Raw genomic sequence first — 18645 nt, forward strand, 5'->3', positions numbered from 1 at the left:
AAAACAATACAAAACCTTTTTTTGAAAAAAATTATTTTTCAATTACAGTTAACCTACAATATTTTATTAGTTTCAGGTGTACTACATAGTGATTAGACATTTATATAACTTACAAAGTGATCACCCCAATAAATCTAGTACCCATCTGCCACCATACATAGTTATTACAAAGTTAGTGACTATATTCCTTATGCTGTACTTTACATCCCCATGACTATTTTTGTAACTGCCAATTTGTACTTCTTAATTCTTTCACCTTTGTGAGCATAGCATTTGTGGTTTCAGTTTATAAAGGATCATAAGTATATTTGTTCATTTTCATTACATGAAGTTGACACACTGTTTTGCCCATTTTCAGATTATAATAATAGCTAATGTTAACTGAGCACTTAAGGCCTGCCATGCCAAGTCATAATCTTTGTATCAACCTCAGTAAGTAGAATGCATTACTGTTCCAATTTTGCATATATAGAAACCAAAGTCTGGTGAAGTCACACAAAAAAAAAGAAGAAGAAGAAGAAGAGGAAAGCTGTTCTTACTTACTCTAGTCTTGAGATCTTAATTACCACATTAATCGTACTCCACAGCCACCCTGGTCCCCTAAAATTTCACATTTGCTCACATTTTATACAAGTTTACAAATGTAAATATTAGTCTGCTTGGGTGCCATAACAACATACTAGACTGCATGGCTTAAACAACAGAAATGTATTTCTCACAGTGAGAGGCAAGACCAAAGTTCCAGCAAGGTAGCTTTTATTCTGAGACCTTTTCTCTTTTCTCTTGGCCTGCAGGTGGCTGCCATCTTGCTATGTGCTTACAGAACTGCTCTTTGTGAGCTTGGAGAGAGACAGAAAGAGAGAGAGTGAGGAGAGAGAGAGAGACAGAGAGAGACAGAGAGAGAGACAGAGAGAGAGAGAGAACAAGCACTCTGAGGCATCCCTTCTTATAAAGACACTGAGCCTCTCTAATCCTATCCTATCAGAGCAGGGCCCCACCCTTACAACCTCATTTAACCTTAATTACTTCCTCAAAGGTCCCATCTCCAAATACAGTCATACTGGAGGTTAGGGCTTCAACATACAAATTTGAGAGGGGTGGGACACATTCAGTTCATAACAAGTAATTTAGTGTGTTTCCAAAAGAAAATTATTCCAAGTTCGTTAAAATGCTAAAAGTTAGGTACTTCTCCATTCTAAAATTTCCCCTTTAAAAAAATTTTAATACCTCATGTAGACCTCATATGGACATGTAGATTGAAGAAGTGAGGGTCTTCATTGCTCATATCAACTTAGATAATTATATGAACAGTGGGTGACCGCTAAGGGAAGCTGTATTAGAGGACTAAAGTAAAAATTCAAGCAAAACAATGACCCCTGCCTGAGTCATTGGGAAGTCAGCTCTGATTCGACTTCAGATAGATTCATCATCCAGTAGGGTCAAGCTGATATCCTCCTCCTGCCTGGAGTAGACTCTCCTTTCACCTGTTATGGTAGAAAAAACAATTCTAATCGTATGTTATGATATATGCACATGTATACTTATGTACTTAGAGAAGAGATGAACACACAAATTCCAAATAATAGAGATAAAAAAAGATCAGTTGTAGCATTTTCTAGAAATGTAGTTTGTACTTCTTTTTTTAATTTTAATTAATTGATTTTTTAATTTTAATTAATCAAATGATTTATGTGGGAAAGTAACAGACTAGGAATAAGCATGTGTATTATATACAGTTCTTGATTCAATAGAAAGGAAAATATCTAGAAACAAAGTTCTGAGGCCTCCATAAAAACATGTGCTCTCTTAGAATTGCAGTTGTGTGACGTGGTTCAGATCCTACCCAACTCATTATGGCATTCACTGTCAATATTTTTCACTAGCACAATGAAGCATACCACAGTCTTTGACATCATAGCCTATACGTATTACCGTTACATAACCTTCTGCCCCCACAATGGTGAATCAAGATGAATGCCATGGATTTTCTCAAATTTGCTCTTTCCACTATATACAGTAGCAGGCTGGTCAGGCAGAGACACCTCAAAGCATCTATGCACCTAATTTAGGACCTTCTAGGCAGCCATAATTTCCATTAGCAGGTACAAAATTAGAGTATTCCATAAGGAGAAACATTTTGTCTGGAAAAAGATTGTGGCAGCTTCCTGCTTTTATAGAATTTCAGTGTGAGAGATGGCAAGTTGGCTGAAAGTACAAGTCATTTACCAAGTATATAACTAGATGGATGATAGATGGATGATAGATGGATGATAGATAGATAGATAGATAGATAGATAGATAGATAGATAGATAGATAAGCAGACCTTCCTACTAGTCTACCAGACTTCCAATTCAGCAACAGTTGGAAAACATAGCTCTTGTTTGGGTCAGAGGAAAAATGATCTTAGCTCTAAATTTATTTCCTTTTGGTAGATGAGTTCACACTTTTTTTTTTTTTTCTCGCTACTTCTTTATCTTGCTGCACTGTTACTTGTGAACCAGAGCACAGAGTCAAGGAATATCATGTTTAAGGGAGAAATATCATTCACACACCTCTGGCCTGCTAATTCTTTCCCAATCAGACTAACAAAGCACTTTTCCCTTTGGATGCTGGAGTCAAATGAATTGCCAGAAAAGGTTTTTGTCCTTTGTTCTGCTTTAATCCCATTCTACATGGCGTGACATTTGTTTGTCTTCCTGTCAACCTTCTACGCTTACCTTGGCATTTCTCCTAATCAGCAAGTAGGACTGCATAGGAATGTGGGCCTGCAAGTCAGTTAAGGTAAACCTGGCCACCTGCCTTCCTGTTAGGGCTTCCTCAGTGACCATAAGCTCACATCATCCAGGGCCAACCAGACAGAAATAACCACAGGATTCTAAACTTGCCCTTCCTATGGGAGGATCACTATCCCTCTTCTCGCTCCTTTCTGTTGACCATTTGGAATCAGACATCTGGCTTATTCATCCCTATAATATCTTGTCCCTTTGCCACAAGAACATTTTCCATCACTAAACCATTGATACTGAAGGAGATACTATGAATTATATTATTTTTATATCTTCTAAAAACTGCATTTTCTGTAATATTGAGATGCCAAATTCCACAGGTATTTACTATGCAGCATATTAACAGATGTAAGACGTAGCCTGCCCATAGAGTAAACTGTGCATCAGTAATAATACCATAACACATGGCAAGTAGAACCTGAAAGGTGTAAAAGTTCCAGAGGTAATGGCTCACAGAAGAAAAGGAGAGGTGAATTATGAATGGTAGAATTCACGTTAATGGGGAGAGAGACAGCATGTGAGCTAGTTCTCAGTAAGAATGAGTTGAGAATTCAGATGGGAGGGCTGGAAAGTAATCAAGAAACTTTCAATTCAGTAAAAGAGAATGGGCAAGACATGGAAGAGGGAATTTTCAAATGTATTTGTGAAACAATAAAGAATTACATTTGCCTACACAAACTGAAATTTCCTGTAGGCCAGATGGGTTGGGTCTCAAATGCTGTGCTTAGAACTTTCACTTTACTCTGTAGTCCAGTGGTTCCCAAAAGCTGGCCATGGCCCAGTGATAGTTTAAGTCTGTTTTCACTGGACTGGGAAGAATTGGGAAAAATAAAGACAATTTGTAAGGTTTTGTTTTGTTTTGTTTTGTTTCTATTTTTTTGTGGAACAAAATGGATTCAATTCAATGGTTTTCCCTTTACTCTGAGATTATGTCTTTCCTATATTTGGAATCAAATGCAATAGCATTTCTGAAGTGATGGTAAGAGTAGATGGCAGTGTGGTAAGAGGTTCTAATGTTCTTAACTTGGCAAGAAAAAAATTGGCAACACTGTTTTGGACTCCCTAACATATTTTTATTTCACTGGTCAGTAAGATCCAAAATTTGGGGGCCACTTCCAAAGGTAATGTGGACCCTTGGAAGGAGGTAATATAATGGGAATTGTTCTTCAGAAAACATAACTCTGGAAGCAGTAATATTAAAAGAGAAAAAGAAAGGGGGAATAAAGGAAAAGTAAGGAGGGCGGGCAAATCATCAGATAGATAACGGCGGAATACAAGGAAGATAGTTAGACATCTATGGCAATAAGCCATCAGGACCTGAACTGGGATATTAACATAGAGAATTGAAAGAAAGCAATGGATGCAAGAGATAGCATCTACAGAATTGGCAATTGAGTGAATGTACAAACTAAGATTATATTCTGAGCACAAAGTCTGAGCAACTGTGCTATCTGTACAAAAGGATGAGAAAGAGCCAGCAGAGTTGGAGGAGATCTGGAGATGTGGCAGACTGGGCCTTGGGAAATTGGCAAAGCCTAGAGAGGTACACGTACAAGTCATCTGCATAAAGGTTAGAGACAAGAGAAAATAGTCAGAGAGGGTAGAAGAGAGAACTCAAGATAGAGAACATATCTACCGCTTGATTCTACTTTGTTAGTATAGCTCCTCCATTGAGAGGGACCAAGGTTGAAACTTATCGTTTCTATATACATCCTGATCAGTGAATTTGATGTTTGCTATCATCATTTCCTAATTGGTCTACCTCTAATACTATAACTGAAAAATCTCAGTTTCTCAAGATTCTCTTTATTGGTGCTTTTCTCTGTTACCACATACTTCAATTAAGTTCAGAACACATTAAATTGGGATGAGCTGAGAAGTTATGAAATAATAGTTATTGAGCCTAAGGGGTTTAAGTCCTGTCATCAAATATAAAGAGAGAGAAAGAATAAAATTTGAACTGGAATAACACTTCAATATTATAAGAAATTGTGTAACATTGACAAAAGAAGGACACTCAGATATAAAGTTCTTTGGAGATATTTCCTTGTCTTGCATATTCAGGTTGTGGTAGACTTTGTTTCTGTATGGTACTAATAGCTAATATTGATTGAGCATTTACTGTGGTCAAGCATTTGACAATCACAACCTTGGTTAATCTTCACACACAAAAAAAACTTATCAGGTAGATAATTTTAGTGTAGCTTTTTCTTCAAGTGATAAAGGCAACACTGAGATAAAATAAGTTACTTGTCCAAAGTCACCAAGTAAAAAATGGCTGAACCTGGATTAGAACTCAATTACATCGGTTAGGCTCCATTCTTGGCAAATGACAGAAAACCCAGATCAAACCAGTTTAAGGAAAAGCAGAATTTATGAGTTCCTATAACTAAGACGTCCAGGAACAGGACTAGGACCAGCTCCAGAAGGAACGGAACAAGTAACTGACACAATGTCATCGGCATGCAATGTCCCTCTCGTCATCCTTACCCAGAGGTCTCTGCGTTGGCTCTATTTTCAAAAAGCCTCTCCTGTTGTGATGTCAGAACGTCTCCAGCAGACCTGGCCTCACAGCCAGGTTCAACCACAACCAGCAGGAAAACACAACCTTCTCTTGCCCAGCAGTCCCCAGAAAAGCCTCATTGAATCATTTTGTTGTTATTGAGTCACAAGCCTGTTGCTGAAGGAATCACTGCCATCTAAGCAACGTTATGCACTAACTGGCCAAGCCTGGAGCTGAGGGTACAATAATCCAGGATGCTGTTAACAGAATTAGGGTGCACAGATGCTGGGTGGCATGACCAGTAAATATCTCTGACAACTGAACATTCTTGCTGAAGAACCTGAGGTTTTAACCACTATATTTTTCCAACTGAACAATGAAGATCCATAAAGAACAGAGATAAGGCTTTGTACGTTAACAGGAAGTGGACACTGCTGTTGGAGAATCCTTCATGATGTTATTCAAAACTACTAACATTCAAACTACTGATTGGGGAAAAGGTTGATGGGAAGAACTAGACCTGTTTCTGCTGTCATAGCAACACAAATGAACATAGTCCTCCAAAGAGACTTCCTTTTGGGAATCAGGAAATAGAGGGATGGCCATTGGACATTTGCCCTGGGGCACTCTTGAGGTGACCGAGAAAGAGACGCAGGCCTCAGTTTTTCCCTTCGAAGCCAAGTGTTTACACCAGAATTCAACTCAAAATTTCCATCCATCTAGAAGATTTTCTTCCACTTTCCCCTAGTACACTGGATTGAGATTGAGGCAGTGAGGCCTTAGTGCCCCTTGCTTCATTTATCCTTTCAGAGCCTGTTGAACATCCCACAAAAGAACCAACCTTATTTCTGTAACAGGTTCTTCTCTATGCAAAAACAACAAAAGAGAAAGCCCTGATCATATTTGTGATTGTCTCTTTCTATTTCCCTAGGAATATTAACTTGCTAGTTCACTCAAAACTTTTTTCCCCCTTTGATTTCAACTGACTCTCTGACATTATGGTAATAAGAGAACAATGTGGATGCTTGTTATTTCAGGGATATATTAATGAAATGGTTTATAATGCGATTAAATCCCAGCTCTTTGTGCTTAAAAAGAAAGAGGAAACACCCTATTGGGCAATCCCCTAGCAGTAAAAATTCAGCTGATATTCTATTACCTCCTTTTCTTTAAAACTCCAACTTCCTAGCCAATATTGCCAAATGAAACTTTTCGTGTCTGTCCTTTATGCTCAGTGAATGTGGAAGAGTCTGTAATTCAATGGGATGCATTTTAAATGATAATTGAATAGCCTGTGTTCTTTTATAGTTTCAGCACTTCATTTAACACTTTGCTTCGACTCAAAAATTCTGTAGGAATAGCAACTGTATACCTTTGCACGTAAGAAGCAGAAAAAAATGTTCCTATTGAAATTTAAGCATAAGACAAATGGTGAACTGGATCCAAAAAGAGAACTGAGTTATGGGTCTCTTTTTTTCAAAAGACTGTCAGGTACAATTGAAATAGTTTTATAAAACATTTCTTTTGTGGGCTCCTTTTCATCTCATAGTTTTCACTTTTTTTTCCCTCGATTGTTTTCTGATATAGAAAAATTCAACTAAAATTTCTCAAAGAAAATAGTGATAATGTGGGCTCCTATGCTTCACGTTCTTGGTTTTACCCTCAGATAAAAGTGATAAGTAGGGAGCTTGAGTTTCCATACTGGCTTCATCCAGCTCCCACCCCAAACTTCATCACCCCAGAGGGGTTAACCAGCTCTTCCCTAGGGCACACTCTCTGACTCCCCCCACCCCCGCCCCGCTCTGTTGCCTTTGGTAACACTGATGGATGCACAATAACCTTTTAGCTTATTGAAATGAACAGGTAGAGCATCAGAACAAATGGGACCACCAGTCAGGCCAGGGCTAAATGCGTTTGTGCACAGAGTCAGCAGGCTTTAAAAGGCTTCATCAAAACTGGAGCACCGGACAGAGACAGAGAAAGACAACTTTTCTGCTTTGAGGAATTTACTCACAATTCTAATTTTTGCAACCAGAATATCTTTAAGAAGCTATTTTAATTTCATCACACTTATAGTTTTTATGACATTTGGAAAAAGAAACTCTTTTATATTAGATATGAGAGGACATCATAATCATTTTGGAGCTTAGGTCCTCTGAATCAGGCTCTTCAGTCATCTTCCCAAAGCCAATTGCCAGCTATCGCCTTGCTAATGTGCAAGAAGTTAGTCTTGTTTTTATCGTAGAAACATCTTCTGCAGAGGGGGGTATCTGAAACGAAGTCACAATTAGGACAACAGAGTTTCCTGAAAGAAGGTTTTCTATCTTCCTGGATCCAACTCTTATCAAAAGGTTTGAAATCCCTTTCCTTATTTCCAAACATAACACCTATAGCAGGATTTCTCAAAGTTGATCATGAGTCACTGGCCTCAGAATCACCTGGGGTGCTTATGTTTAGAAGCCTAAAAATTCCAACTATTCCATCTGACTCTGCAGTTTGGGGTGGACCTCTGCAATTTTACAAAGTATTACCAGCACCCCACTGAATTTTGAAAACCACCATGTAGGTGTGTATGTTCAGTATATATGTGTATTTCATATATGTATATATATGAAATGAAAATAATTTAATGTATAAGGAAAATATTATAAGCATGAGTTCAAAGAAGTCTGTGACACAACTGTTTAACCCTGTCAGAACCATCTCTCATTTGGAGGAAACTTAAAGCAGAAATCTTTACAACTAATTTCAAAACTGCTGCTTAAACTTATCAACAACTTTCCTTCCACTCATCTATAGATACCTCACTGTTTCGTTTCTATCGGCATAAATAAATAAATTTTACATAACGCTAGAACTGCTGTTTTAAGGAGCAACATTTTATTTAAATGTATTGATCATGAATTGGATGGCATTTTAAAAATTATTAATGGAAGAACAGAACACTAAATGATGATTACATTAAAATGAAATAGAATTATCCTATAGTGTGATTAAATTATAATGATGTTTATTTGTAGTAATGAACTATAGGGTACAAGTCTGTAATTAAAAATACAATATTTGAATATCTGGCTCTCTTTATACTGACCGTAAATTTTAAAAAGTCACTCCCTACCCCCACACACAGACATTTTCTGTTTCCTTCAGAATCCAACCAGCTAGGAATATCAATATATTTCCAAGAGCTTTATTTCAGATGCAGTTCAAAGGGAGGGCAAATTTAACAGCAGAATCCTTTATGGGAGCTAAACTTATATGAGAGAATCTAATAAAGGATGCCATGTATATGTAAGGAAGAAATGCAACCTGAAGCATTTTCAATAAGATTGCACAAAACAAGCAAAAACGTAATGTGACATAAACAATCTGTATTGAGTAGATTTCATTGTGGGAATGTTGAGCTGTTGAGGATAAATGAGATGTGACTACAGTTGTTGACCCTGCCATCCTGTGGATCTCATCCATCTAAATACCTGCAGCAGGTGACGTGCCTCCTTCTGTCACTCTGAACAAGTCTTACTCTTATTGACAATTGATGCCTTATTTTCTTATTATAAAATTCAATTCTTTCCACTAAATAAAAAGCTCCCAGTTTTCTTTGGAAAGAAAACCATTATCTAACAAACGCATCATATAGATAAACTCTTGCTCAGATGAAAATATTGGTGAGCTATCTGAAACTTGTCAAAATGTGACTTGTCAAAAAATTATTTCTACTATGAAATAAATGATGCACTTGATTTTAATAATGTAAGTTCTTTATACAGATGAGATTTACTTTGTGTTTCAAATCTTCCCAGCACGGTAGTGCTAAGGTGCTTCAGTTTCAGAAACAGCCACCCTGATCACAGAGGCATTTGGCTCCTTTCTTTGTTTACCTCTTTTCACTGGTGTAGAAGTCTGTGTGAAAGATACTGCCTGGTGAACAGGAAAATCCTGGCTTCACAACCTTACGTTCTACTAGAGTAGATTGATTTAAAAAAGCAAATAGAAAACAGAAAACCGGAAGAAACCAATTACAAGTTATAAAACATATTATGGATTAAATAAACAAGAGGCTAGGGTAGAAAATAAAGCAGTGAGGGGCAGGGGAATTCCTCCTTTGCAGAGCATGGTTAGGAAAGGCCTCCCAGAGCATGTGCTCATCAACTGAAATCTAAAGGATAAGAAGACAGCTAAATGCTGAAAGGGAGGAAGAGATTTCACACTGGAGACCCAGCAAGTGCAATGAGCCTGCCGGGTAAAGGGCTTCACTTCACTGGGGAAGCATACAAGGCCTAATGTCTCTGAAGTACAGCAAGTAAGAGAAAGACACAAAAGAAGATTAAAGAAACAGTCGGGGGCCTCAGTCAGAGCCTGGAAAGCCATGGTAAGAAACTTGGGACATATTCTAGTGGCATGGGAAGCTGTTGGAGAGTTTTAAGTAACAGAAGCCACTTATACATTTTTAAATGTTTAGGTAGAGTAAGAACCATTTCATCAAAAGCTCTTGTACTCCGACACTAACAGACAGAGGACGAAGCTTGTCCTCACTGCCATATGCCCTTCTCCTATTTGTAACCCCTGTTCCCTTGCAGTGAACCTGGTTCCACAAACCTGTCCAGAGCTCCTACGGTCCCTCAGTGAACACTCCCTTCACTCAATACCATTCCTCACAGACCATTCTGAAAAAGTTGTTCTCTCTGCTTGTTATTTCTTCTGGGTTACAGCCACCTATAGCTTTCCTCTTTATTTCTGTCATTTTTCATAGCATTCAATACAATGTAATGTATATTGTTTGCTTACTTGGTTTTCACTTACTTACTCTTTGTTTCCATTACCAGACTAGAAGCCCCCTAAGGGAGGAACCACATCTGATTTGAGCCTCATTCTATCCTCAGTCCTCTGCAAAGTGCTTGGCAGTGTTCCGTAAATGAAAGAATTTATGAATCTTCATTTCAGCTATGAGAACATTAACAGCAATTTGGATTATATTAAAAACATTGGCAATTGCCACCGCTCAGCTCTCACATGAGGACAAATTTTTCATTTACTATTATACTACCAAACTAGTATAGAGACATACTTCCAACAGTAGACCAGTCTTTCCCTACTCTAAATTTCCAGACGCTTTTTCTTCCTTGGTGTACATAGAGTAGTCTCTACTAATCAGTAGTTTCAAAATCTCCCAAGAATCTGTGCTAATGTAACCATGGCTGCTATTTCAAAACCAGTTATAGATGGGTATTTGAAAAGAGGAATTGGAAAAAAAAGAACCTTTTTTTTTTTTTAAGAAAATATGAAAGACAGGTGATAGGGATGATACAAAAAAATACACACAAATTTAAATTCCCATTCTCTTCAAATAAAGTAACCATCATTTTCTAAATCAGTATTTTCTTATCTTCCTCAGAAGTAAAACAACTGCCACATTTCCCCGAAAATAAGACCTAGCTGGACCCCTAAAATAAGACCCTGTCTTATTTTAATATAATATAATTTATATAATATAATGTAATACCAGGTCTTATATTAATTTTTGCTTCAAAACATGCATTAGAGCTGATTATCCAGCTAGGTCTTATTTTCGGTGAAACATGGTAAGAAGGATAAGTAAGAAAGCACTGCTCTCCAAAGCACCTAACTTCTCAGGCTTTTAGGATAGAACAAGAAAAAGAGATCCAGTAAAGCCCAACAATCACTTCACAATTTTCAACCAATTATTTTCATTGATCTTTGCCTATGAAAGTGATGAAATTTTCACAGATTTAGCTATTTCCCCAAACCAGTTTGCATTTTAATTGATTTTGTAAGGAACAGGTAAAATGCACATGCATGTTTTGCATGTAAAGTGGGTTTAAAAAAACTCCCAACAAGTATTAAAAATACCTACTGTCTGGTCATATATTGTCTGTACACAATCGGTATTCAACAAATATGATGCAATAAGTCAGGAAATGGTTTAACATTTTACAGTATAAAACTAAAAATTTAAATATTTTCAGGTAAGCCAGAATGTTTTAAAAATATATATTGTTAATATATTAGACAACTCAGTAGGACTTGTTCAACAAGTAAATCATCATCACAACTTAAAGCATACAAGTATGCTTACTCCTGCAAATATTTTTGGAATATTTTTGTTCATTTTCATAATAACAATTCCATATCATATTAACCAAAAATGTGGAAATAATTTACACATGCAAATAAACTAAGTTTCTCTACATGTAATAAAGCAGCATTTTCCATAAGTGAGCCATTTCATATTCAGATAGATCCGTTCAGAAGGTATGATGAGCAAAAACTTAATGAAAATGACTTCAAGTTAATCATCTTCCTCGGGAATTTAAATAATTAAAGTATATTTGTCTTTTCACCTCACAATGTTCTTCTTCTTTGGAACTTTCACTCATGGAAGATTTTCAAATCATGTTTATTCCAAAATTCATCACTTTCATGAATTCAAATATTAGGGAGAAACAAACAGGTCAAGGTGCATAGATGTTAGTAAGTTCTTGCTCAGGTTCAGCACCAAAGAGATGACTGGCAGTAATTAGCTGCAGTTCACAAATTCTGAGATATAAAAAGTGCCTTAAAGGATTAATTGATGCTTGACATGGAGGGACCTCTTAAAACTACATGAAACATAGGGCTTGAGAATAAGCTTTCCTTTGCCATTTAATAGGCAAAAACCTTGAAGTAAAATGTCTATACGCCCTTCCCAGCCTTTTTGAAGTACTTCAGTTTGTTGGTACTAATTTGATTTGGATAATATTAACTGCTAATAAGGTACGAGGAAAACATCTCCTAAGCATGTCACTTTATGTGATAAAATAACATTTGAGAAACTGAGTCGCAGCTCAAGGGAAAAAGAAAGTGAACTTTAGAATGCTGATTTCTTTTCTCCTAAAATAATTGGGCATACCCAATAATGAACCATGAACAATGTTTCAATTAGAATTGCTTTCATTTTTAAGGATGTTTATCTTGAAATGCTCTCAAACTTACAGAAAAGTTGCAAGTAATTACTACGAACTTTTTTCCAGAACCATTGAAGAGTAAGTTGTTGATCTGATGCCCATTCACTCTCAGATACTTCAGTGGGTAGTTCCTACAAACAAGAAAATTCTTCTGCTAGACAATCACAACATAACACTCATTCTCAGAAAATTAACACTGACATGTTACTGCCAACTCATCCTCTTTTCCTAGTCATGTTTTGCCAGTTTTATCAGTGATATCCTTTATATTAAAAGAATCACACATTACATTTATTTATCATGTCTATTTAATGTCCTTCATTCTGGACCTGTTCCGCAGTCTCACTTTGACTTTCATGATCTTGACATTACATGATCTGAAGATTACAGGCTAGTTATTTTATAAAAACTCCCTTGATTGGGATTTTTTGAAGTGTTCTCATGAAAAGATTCAGACTATGCATATTTGGCAGGAGTATCACAGAAATGATGCTGTAACAATTTTTCTCTTTATAATTAGTAATTAATTTTGCAAGAAGTTTCTTTTAAACTATGTAAAAGTTCCATTTCTCATATTTTAATATATTCATCTATTTATTTATATCAAAATATTCATGCATTCCAATGTTATTCCATGGCTTGCAATCCATTATTATCATTATTTATATTAGTGTTCAATTTCCATTTTTAGTTAGTGCAGGCCCTTTCAGCTAGATTTTGCATCCTTCTGAAATGTCCCCTATTATTTTTGAGCATTTTCTTACTTTATGGCCCAACATGTTCCAGCAGCATCTTGTAATTTCCCCATAAAGCCCTGGAATCAGTCATTCCTTCCTTTCAGTGGAAAATCATATTTAGAAATGAGGATCTGGACATTAGATCCCAGTCGCTTTTAGTGGACAAAGCTAGGTAATAAATGTGTCTGTGTGTGTGTTCATTTACATTTATATTTATTTCTATATTTACATACTGAAAACCATGTATTTACACCAAAATATGTGGTTTTTTTTTACATCAGTTCCAGTCTAACACCATAAGGTTCATTCTAGTTTTCTCCCTTTTTGTATTTGTGACTGCCTCCTCTGACAGTGAAAAATTTGATTCATGTTATTCTCATTATATTTATTTAATGAATATCCCCATCATTAACCAGTTGCTCGTCATCTGTCTCCTCCTCCCTTGCATGGGAACCTTTCTCACACTTTGGGTTCACCTACCTGTGCTGAGCTGTCCCTTATATAGACGTCCTTTTTGTGGTTAGCCTCAAACACCAAGCTAAGCTGACCACGTGCACACATGCCCTCCCCACCAAGCTCAGGCTCTGATCCCCACACTGTGTAGATGTCCTCACCCTCCTCAGACTCCCACACCTGATCCAGGCCACCATGACACGCCTCCCAAAGCTATCTGGCCCCCCTGTTCCTCCCTTAACTGACCCCCAGGCACCTACCTTGTTCTGGCCTTAAATTGTTTACCCAATTGTTTAGGAGGATTAAGAAGAGAACAGGAAGGTAAAGGGGAAGAGAAAGAGCCACTGCTGCTTTTGAAAAAATTATTTTTCTTGTAGGGATGGCAGTCACTGGTGCATTGAGAGTATTTGTGGCAGATTTGATGACGGAAAGCCAAGTTCTACTTATAGAAGAAACAATCTTTTACCCTAATTCAGAAATTGGTATATAGGAGTTATACACAATATTATTTGAAGTAATTAATTTTTTAAGAAATTACATATTAAATTGAATATTTCCTAAGAATATCGATTTAATAATGCAAGAAGAACTCTTTTATCTACTTATATTAGGATCATTAAGATAGTATAGTCACACACATAAGACACAGTGGCAGAGTGAAGAAATTATTTGGAGACTTTAAGACAGAGTACTTTTCAAATTAGCCAGATACTAACAAAAGAAAGGATTATTTTGCCTGAAGTAGCTAGATAATTGCTTTAATTCTCATAATATAAAGTGTTCTTTACCACTAGCATGTCTTCCTGCTCTATTAGAAGCAATTATCCCTTAATACAAGCTCTGATACTTTGTAGGACAGATATTTTCTATCATTCCAAAATTATGGGCACTTAAGGATTCTAAAAACCAGTTATTAGTGAAAGAGAAAGTAATATTGTAGATGCATTGCCTCTAAGGGTATCCCATCCATTTAATTCCAAGATAGAGAACACAAATAATTTTGATTGGGAATGAAAAGTGCATGAATTATGGAAGTTTGTTGGCCAGCCACGGAGAGATGTTCTCACAGTTAGCTATAATATGACCTATTAGCATCTGATTTTCAGCCAAAACAAATACATCCCTTTCCAAAACAAAGCAATACTCACAAATATTTCACATTATGGAAAGTCTTTTTTCCAAGAAAACGTCATCACCCTATCAGGACAATTCAATTTCTAAGAGAATCTATATGATGATGTGCAGAACTTATGGATAATTCACCCCAGTTTTTTCTATGCATGAAGCATTTATTATTACACCTACTTCAATTTGGTTGTTAAGAGAAAATGGTGCAGTGGAAGAGAGCAAAAAAAGGGATTGGAGATAAAAACAATAGTGTACATTTGTGTTGTCTATGATGTGAAATTCTGCTATAATAGTGAAAAATATATTAATTCATAACTTCTCGGTGATCATTCACTAAAAGATCTGAAGAACAAATGATGTTTTCTTAACTCTTTTTTTTATCTTGACAATTAGAAAAATCTTTTCTGACTTTGGAGAACCTAATTTTCATAAGTCACTTTTAAATATTTAAATGCGGGCATGCAAGGGCATTGTGCTTTACTAAGCAGAGTCAATTATTCTGCATATTTTCTTTTAATACATATTACATACAGTCTTGTCAGTTATATAGTCTCCTTGTAATTTTTCTTACCTCTGAGCTCACTCTGAGTCTATTCCTCCCTAGATAATCCTCTCCCTTCAACCACCCTAAAGTAAACAAAATATACTAAGATTCAAAGAGAGCCCCTAGATTTGCTAAATCATTATTTCTGAAGTGTGTGTGTTTCATACCAATCATACCACTGAGATTTTTTTCCTACTTAAAAGTGTGAAACTGAAGTGATTTACTTTCTGACTTGAATGATTAAATACCCTCTGCAGGCGTATTAGCTTGTTTTAAATAATGAGAAATAACTTTATGTTTTTAATCTCAGCTAGTTTTCCCAGAATCATCCATGTCTCCTCTTTCTCTCTCATTTTTCAAATCTAACCAGTTACCAGGTCCAGGACAATCTCTGTTCTAAATATCTCTGAATCTGTTCTATTCTCTCTGTTCTCTCTTAGACTATCTTAGTATTGGCTGTCATCATCTCTCACTTGCTAAGGCTTTTTCCATTCCATCCTTTTATACTACCACCAGAGCAATCTTTTAAAATCCTGTGATTTTTGTTATTGGTCAAGTTATGACAGTTCTCTAAAAGCCGTAGTGTCTCTACAATATGGCATTACCTATGCATCTATGGGTGTAAAAGATTGTAAATTAAATTAAATTAAATTGCAGCCTGCTATAGCCAAAAGGTATGTATCCTTATGATAGATAGGGAGAATCATCAAGTTCATATTTTTCCAAAATAAAGTAGTTTTATTCAACATGGCCTATGTTTGGACATTTTCTCACTTTCCAGGAAGCAAAAATAGTTAACAATCCCCTTTCCTCTGACTCAATATAGGAAGAATGGAAACAGTAGAGTACTGTAATTAAATGAACGGACATATAGAACTACAAAACTGAAATAAAGAGGGAAGCTCTTTTTTGGCTAGTAAGTAATTTGAGGCAGGCGTTTTATAAATTATGTTGGAGGCTAGCAAAACCTCCCAAGAAATACAGTTGATAAAAACTGTACTTAGCTGAATCAAGTTTATGCAACTTCAAGCTTTAGAACTTCTATAAAAGACACCAATACAAAGAAAAACTCATTTCAGAGCGCACCAAACTGGGACCTTCAGAATAGCCTAAAAACAGAATGCTTTAAACCAACTGGATAAAAATTAGAGCAGAAGAGAGACATTTTGTTAATCATACCTATCTAAAGATTTTGCCAGTTCTCTGGTAAAAATAAACTAAAAGTTAATACCAGCTTCATAACTACCATGTATATGTACTACATTTATATCATATATATATAAATGTAGATATAGACACATAGATATATGTACTGTACAATCAACCACCACTAAACTATGGGGATAGGTTCTGAGAAATGCATTGTTAGGTGATTTCATTGTTGTGTGAACATCATAGAGTGCATTTACACAAGCATAGATTGTGTAGCCTACAACACACCAAGGTTATATGGTATAGCCTAGAGCTCCTGGGCTACAAACCTGTCCAGCATGTAACTATACTAAATACTATAGGTAATTATAACACAATGGTAAGTATTTGTGGATCTAAACATATCTAAACACAGAAAAGATACAGTAAAAAATACAGTAAAAATTTTTTTTTTTAAATAGCACTTACCATGAATACAACTTGCAGGACTGGAAGTTACTCTGGGTGAGTCAGTGAGTGAGTGGGGAGTGAACGTGAAGGCCTAGGACATCACTGTACAATACTGTAGACCTTGTAAACACTGTACAATAAAGATAAAAAGTATAGAATAGTAAATACATAAATCAATAACATAGTCCCTCACCGTTATCAAGTATTATGTACGATACATACTTGTATAGCCTATCTTTTTATTCGACTGGCAGCGCAGTAGGTTTATTTACACCAGCATCACTACAAACACGTGAGTAATGCTTTACTCTATGACTTAAGATGGCTATGACGTCAACAAGCGATAGGAATTTTTCAGCTCCATTATAATCTTATGGGACCACTGTTGCACCCATGCAGTCCATCGTTGACCAAAACATTATTATGAGGTGCTTGACTTATTGTATATGTCTATATTTTATTGGACTATATAACAAACTACATATAGTTCTCATTCCACAGTATCTTTGAATACTTTTAACTAGTCCTCTGTTGTATTCACAAATTACATATAATAAAGTCATTTAGGTTATTGTTTTGGATAGATGATTAGACTAGATAAATCCCACCTGGAAATTACGGGAAATTTTCTGGGGCCCAGAGTGAACAGAACAGATCAGTTTATTCCCTACTGAAGTTAAGTACCATCCATTCTCTGTATATACAGTTCATTCAGATCTCTGTGCCTCTGCTCATGCTGCATTTTATACCAGGAAAATTTTACCCACTAGTAAAGGCTCCTCTCAAAAGTCACATCGTCTCTGACTCCTTTCTGAACTATCCAATCTAGTTTCATTTTTTTCACTCCCCTCTCTTCCCATTGCCTTTTGTATATTTCTCTGTAGTATTGTTCACAGTGCACTATAAATACTGGTTTATTAGATTGGGAGGATTTTGAGAAATATTCTGGATATTAGCAGTTACTAAATCTTAGGGTAATTAAATTTTGGTTCTATGTTTCCTTCTAATAAATAGGACTTTCTCCTCAAAAAGGGATCTCTTCCTTGTTAAGAGTGGTTAGATTTTTGGAAGACACACAATCCAAAGGAAATTGCTTCCTGAAAAAAATTTACTTTTTAAGTTTTAAGTGTATGTGATAAATTATTTTTTATTATCTTTTCCCTTAGCAAAGTAAAATACTTTTTCTCTACTTCAGCAAATGGTAGTGATATCTAAGGGGGGAAAGGTACAATTATTATCTCTTGACTATGTCCATACCAGGTGAAAGACGAACTGACCAAAAGCAAACAAATGAAACAAAACAAAAACAAATGACATTCAGTCAGGTGGTACTTCTCATTCTCACTGAAATATCAGAATCCAAGTAATTAGTAGTAAACAATGAAATGTCATTTTGAATTAATTGATTAAGATTTATTAAACATTAATTTGGCACTGTGGTAAATTTCATATATGCATATATAATAGAAACTCTAAATTAAGACAAACCTGGAGTTAAAATACAGCTTCCACTTGCTAGGGTGTAACAGTGGGCAAGTTAACTAATTTCCCATGGTCTCAACTTCTTCTTTTCAAAGTAGGAATGATATTGTGTTCCAATTCCTTTACAGATAATACTATAAACACTGGAAAAACTACAAAAGACTTGAAGGCTTTTGAGATTTGGGAGGAAAGCTGAAATTTACCATATGGTAAGTTTTCAGTTTTTATTGCTTTACATGGAAAATCCAAGGGAATCAATAAAATACCTATTAGAACTAATGAGTTTATCAAAGTCACAGGTACAAGGTTAATATACAGAAATCATGTCTTTTTATATATCGTCAGCGGACAATTACAATATGAGATTAAAAAGGTTTTCTATATACACTATTAAAAAACATAAAATACTTAAAAATAAACTTAACAAAAATGTAAGACCTCTAC

At 35.8% G+C, this 18645-nt stretch overlaps 1 long non-coding RNA gene across 1 annotated transcript in view; it reads left to right on the forward strand.

Moving 5' to 3' along the window:
- Positions 1–18413, forward strand: part of LOC141570402 (uncharacterized) — a 458083-nt gene extending 439670 nt beyond the window's left edge. Inside the window, exon 5 of the long non-coding RNA XR_012494406.2 lies at positions 18330–18413. This is a non-coding gene — a long non-coding RNA (uncharacterized LOC141570402). The remainder of the gene's footprint in view (positions 1–18329) is intronic.
- Positions 18414–18645: the final 232 nt, after the last annotated feature.

The sequence above is a fragment of the Rhinolophus sinicus genome, chromosome 3, assembly GCF_057876585.1.
Source record: "Rhinolophus sinicus isolate RSI-liver-muscle chromosome 3, RSI-T2T, whole genome shotgun sequence".
Classification (NCBI taxonomy): domain Eukaryota; kingdom Metazoa; phylum Chordata; class Mammalia; order Chiroptera; family Rhinolophidae; genus Rhinolophus; species Rhinolophus sinicus.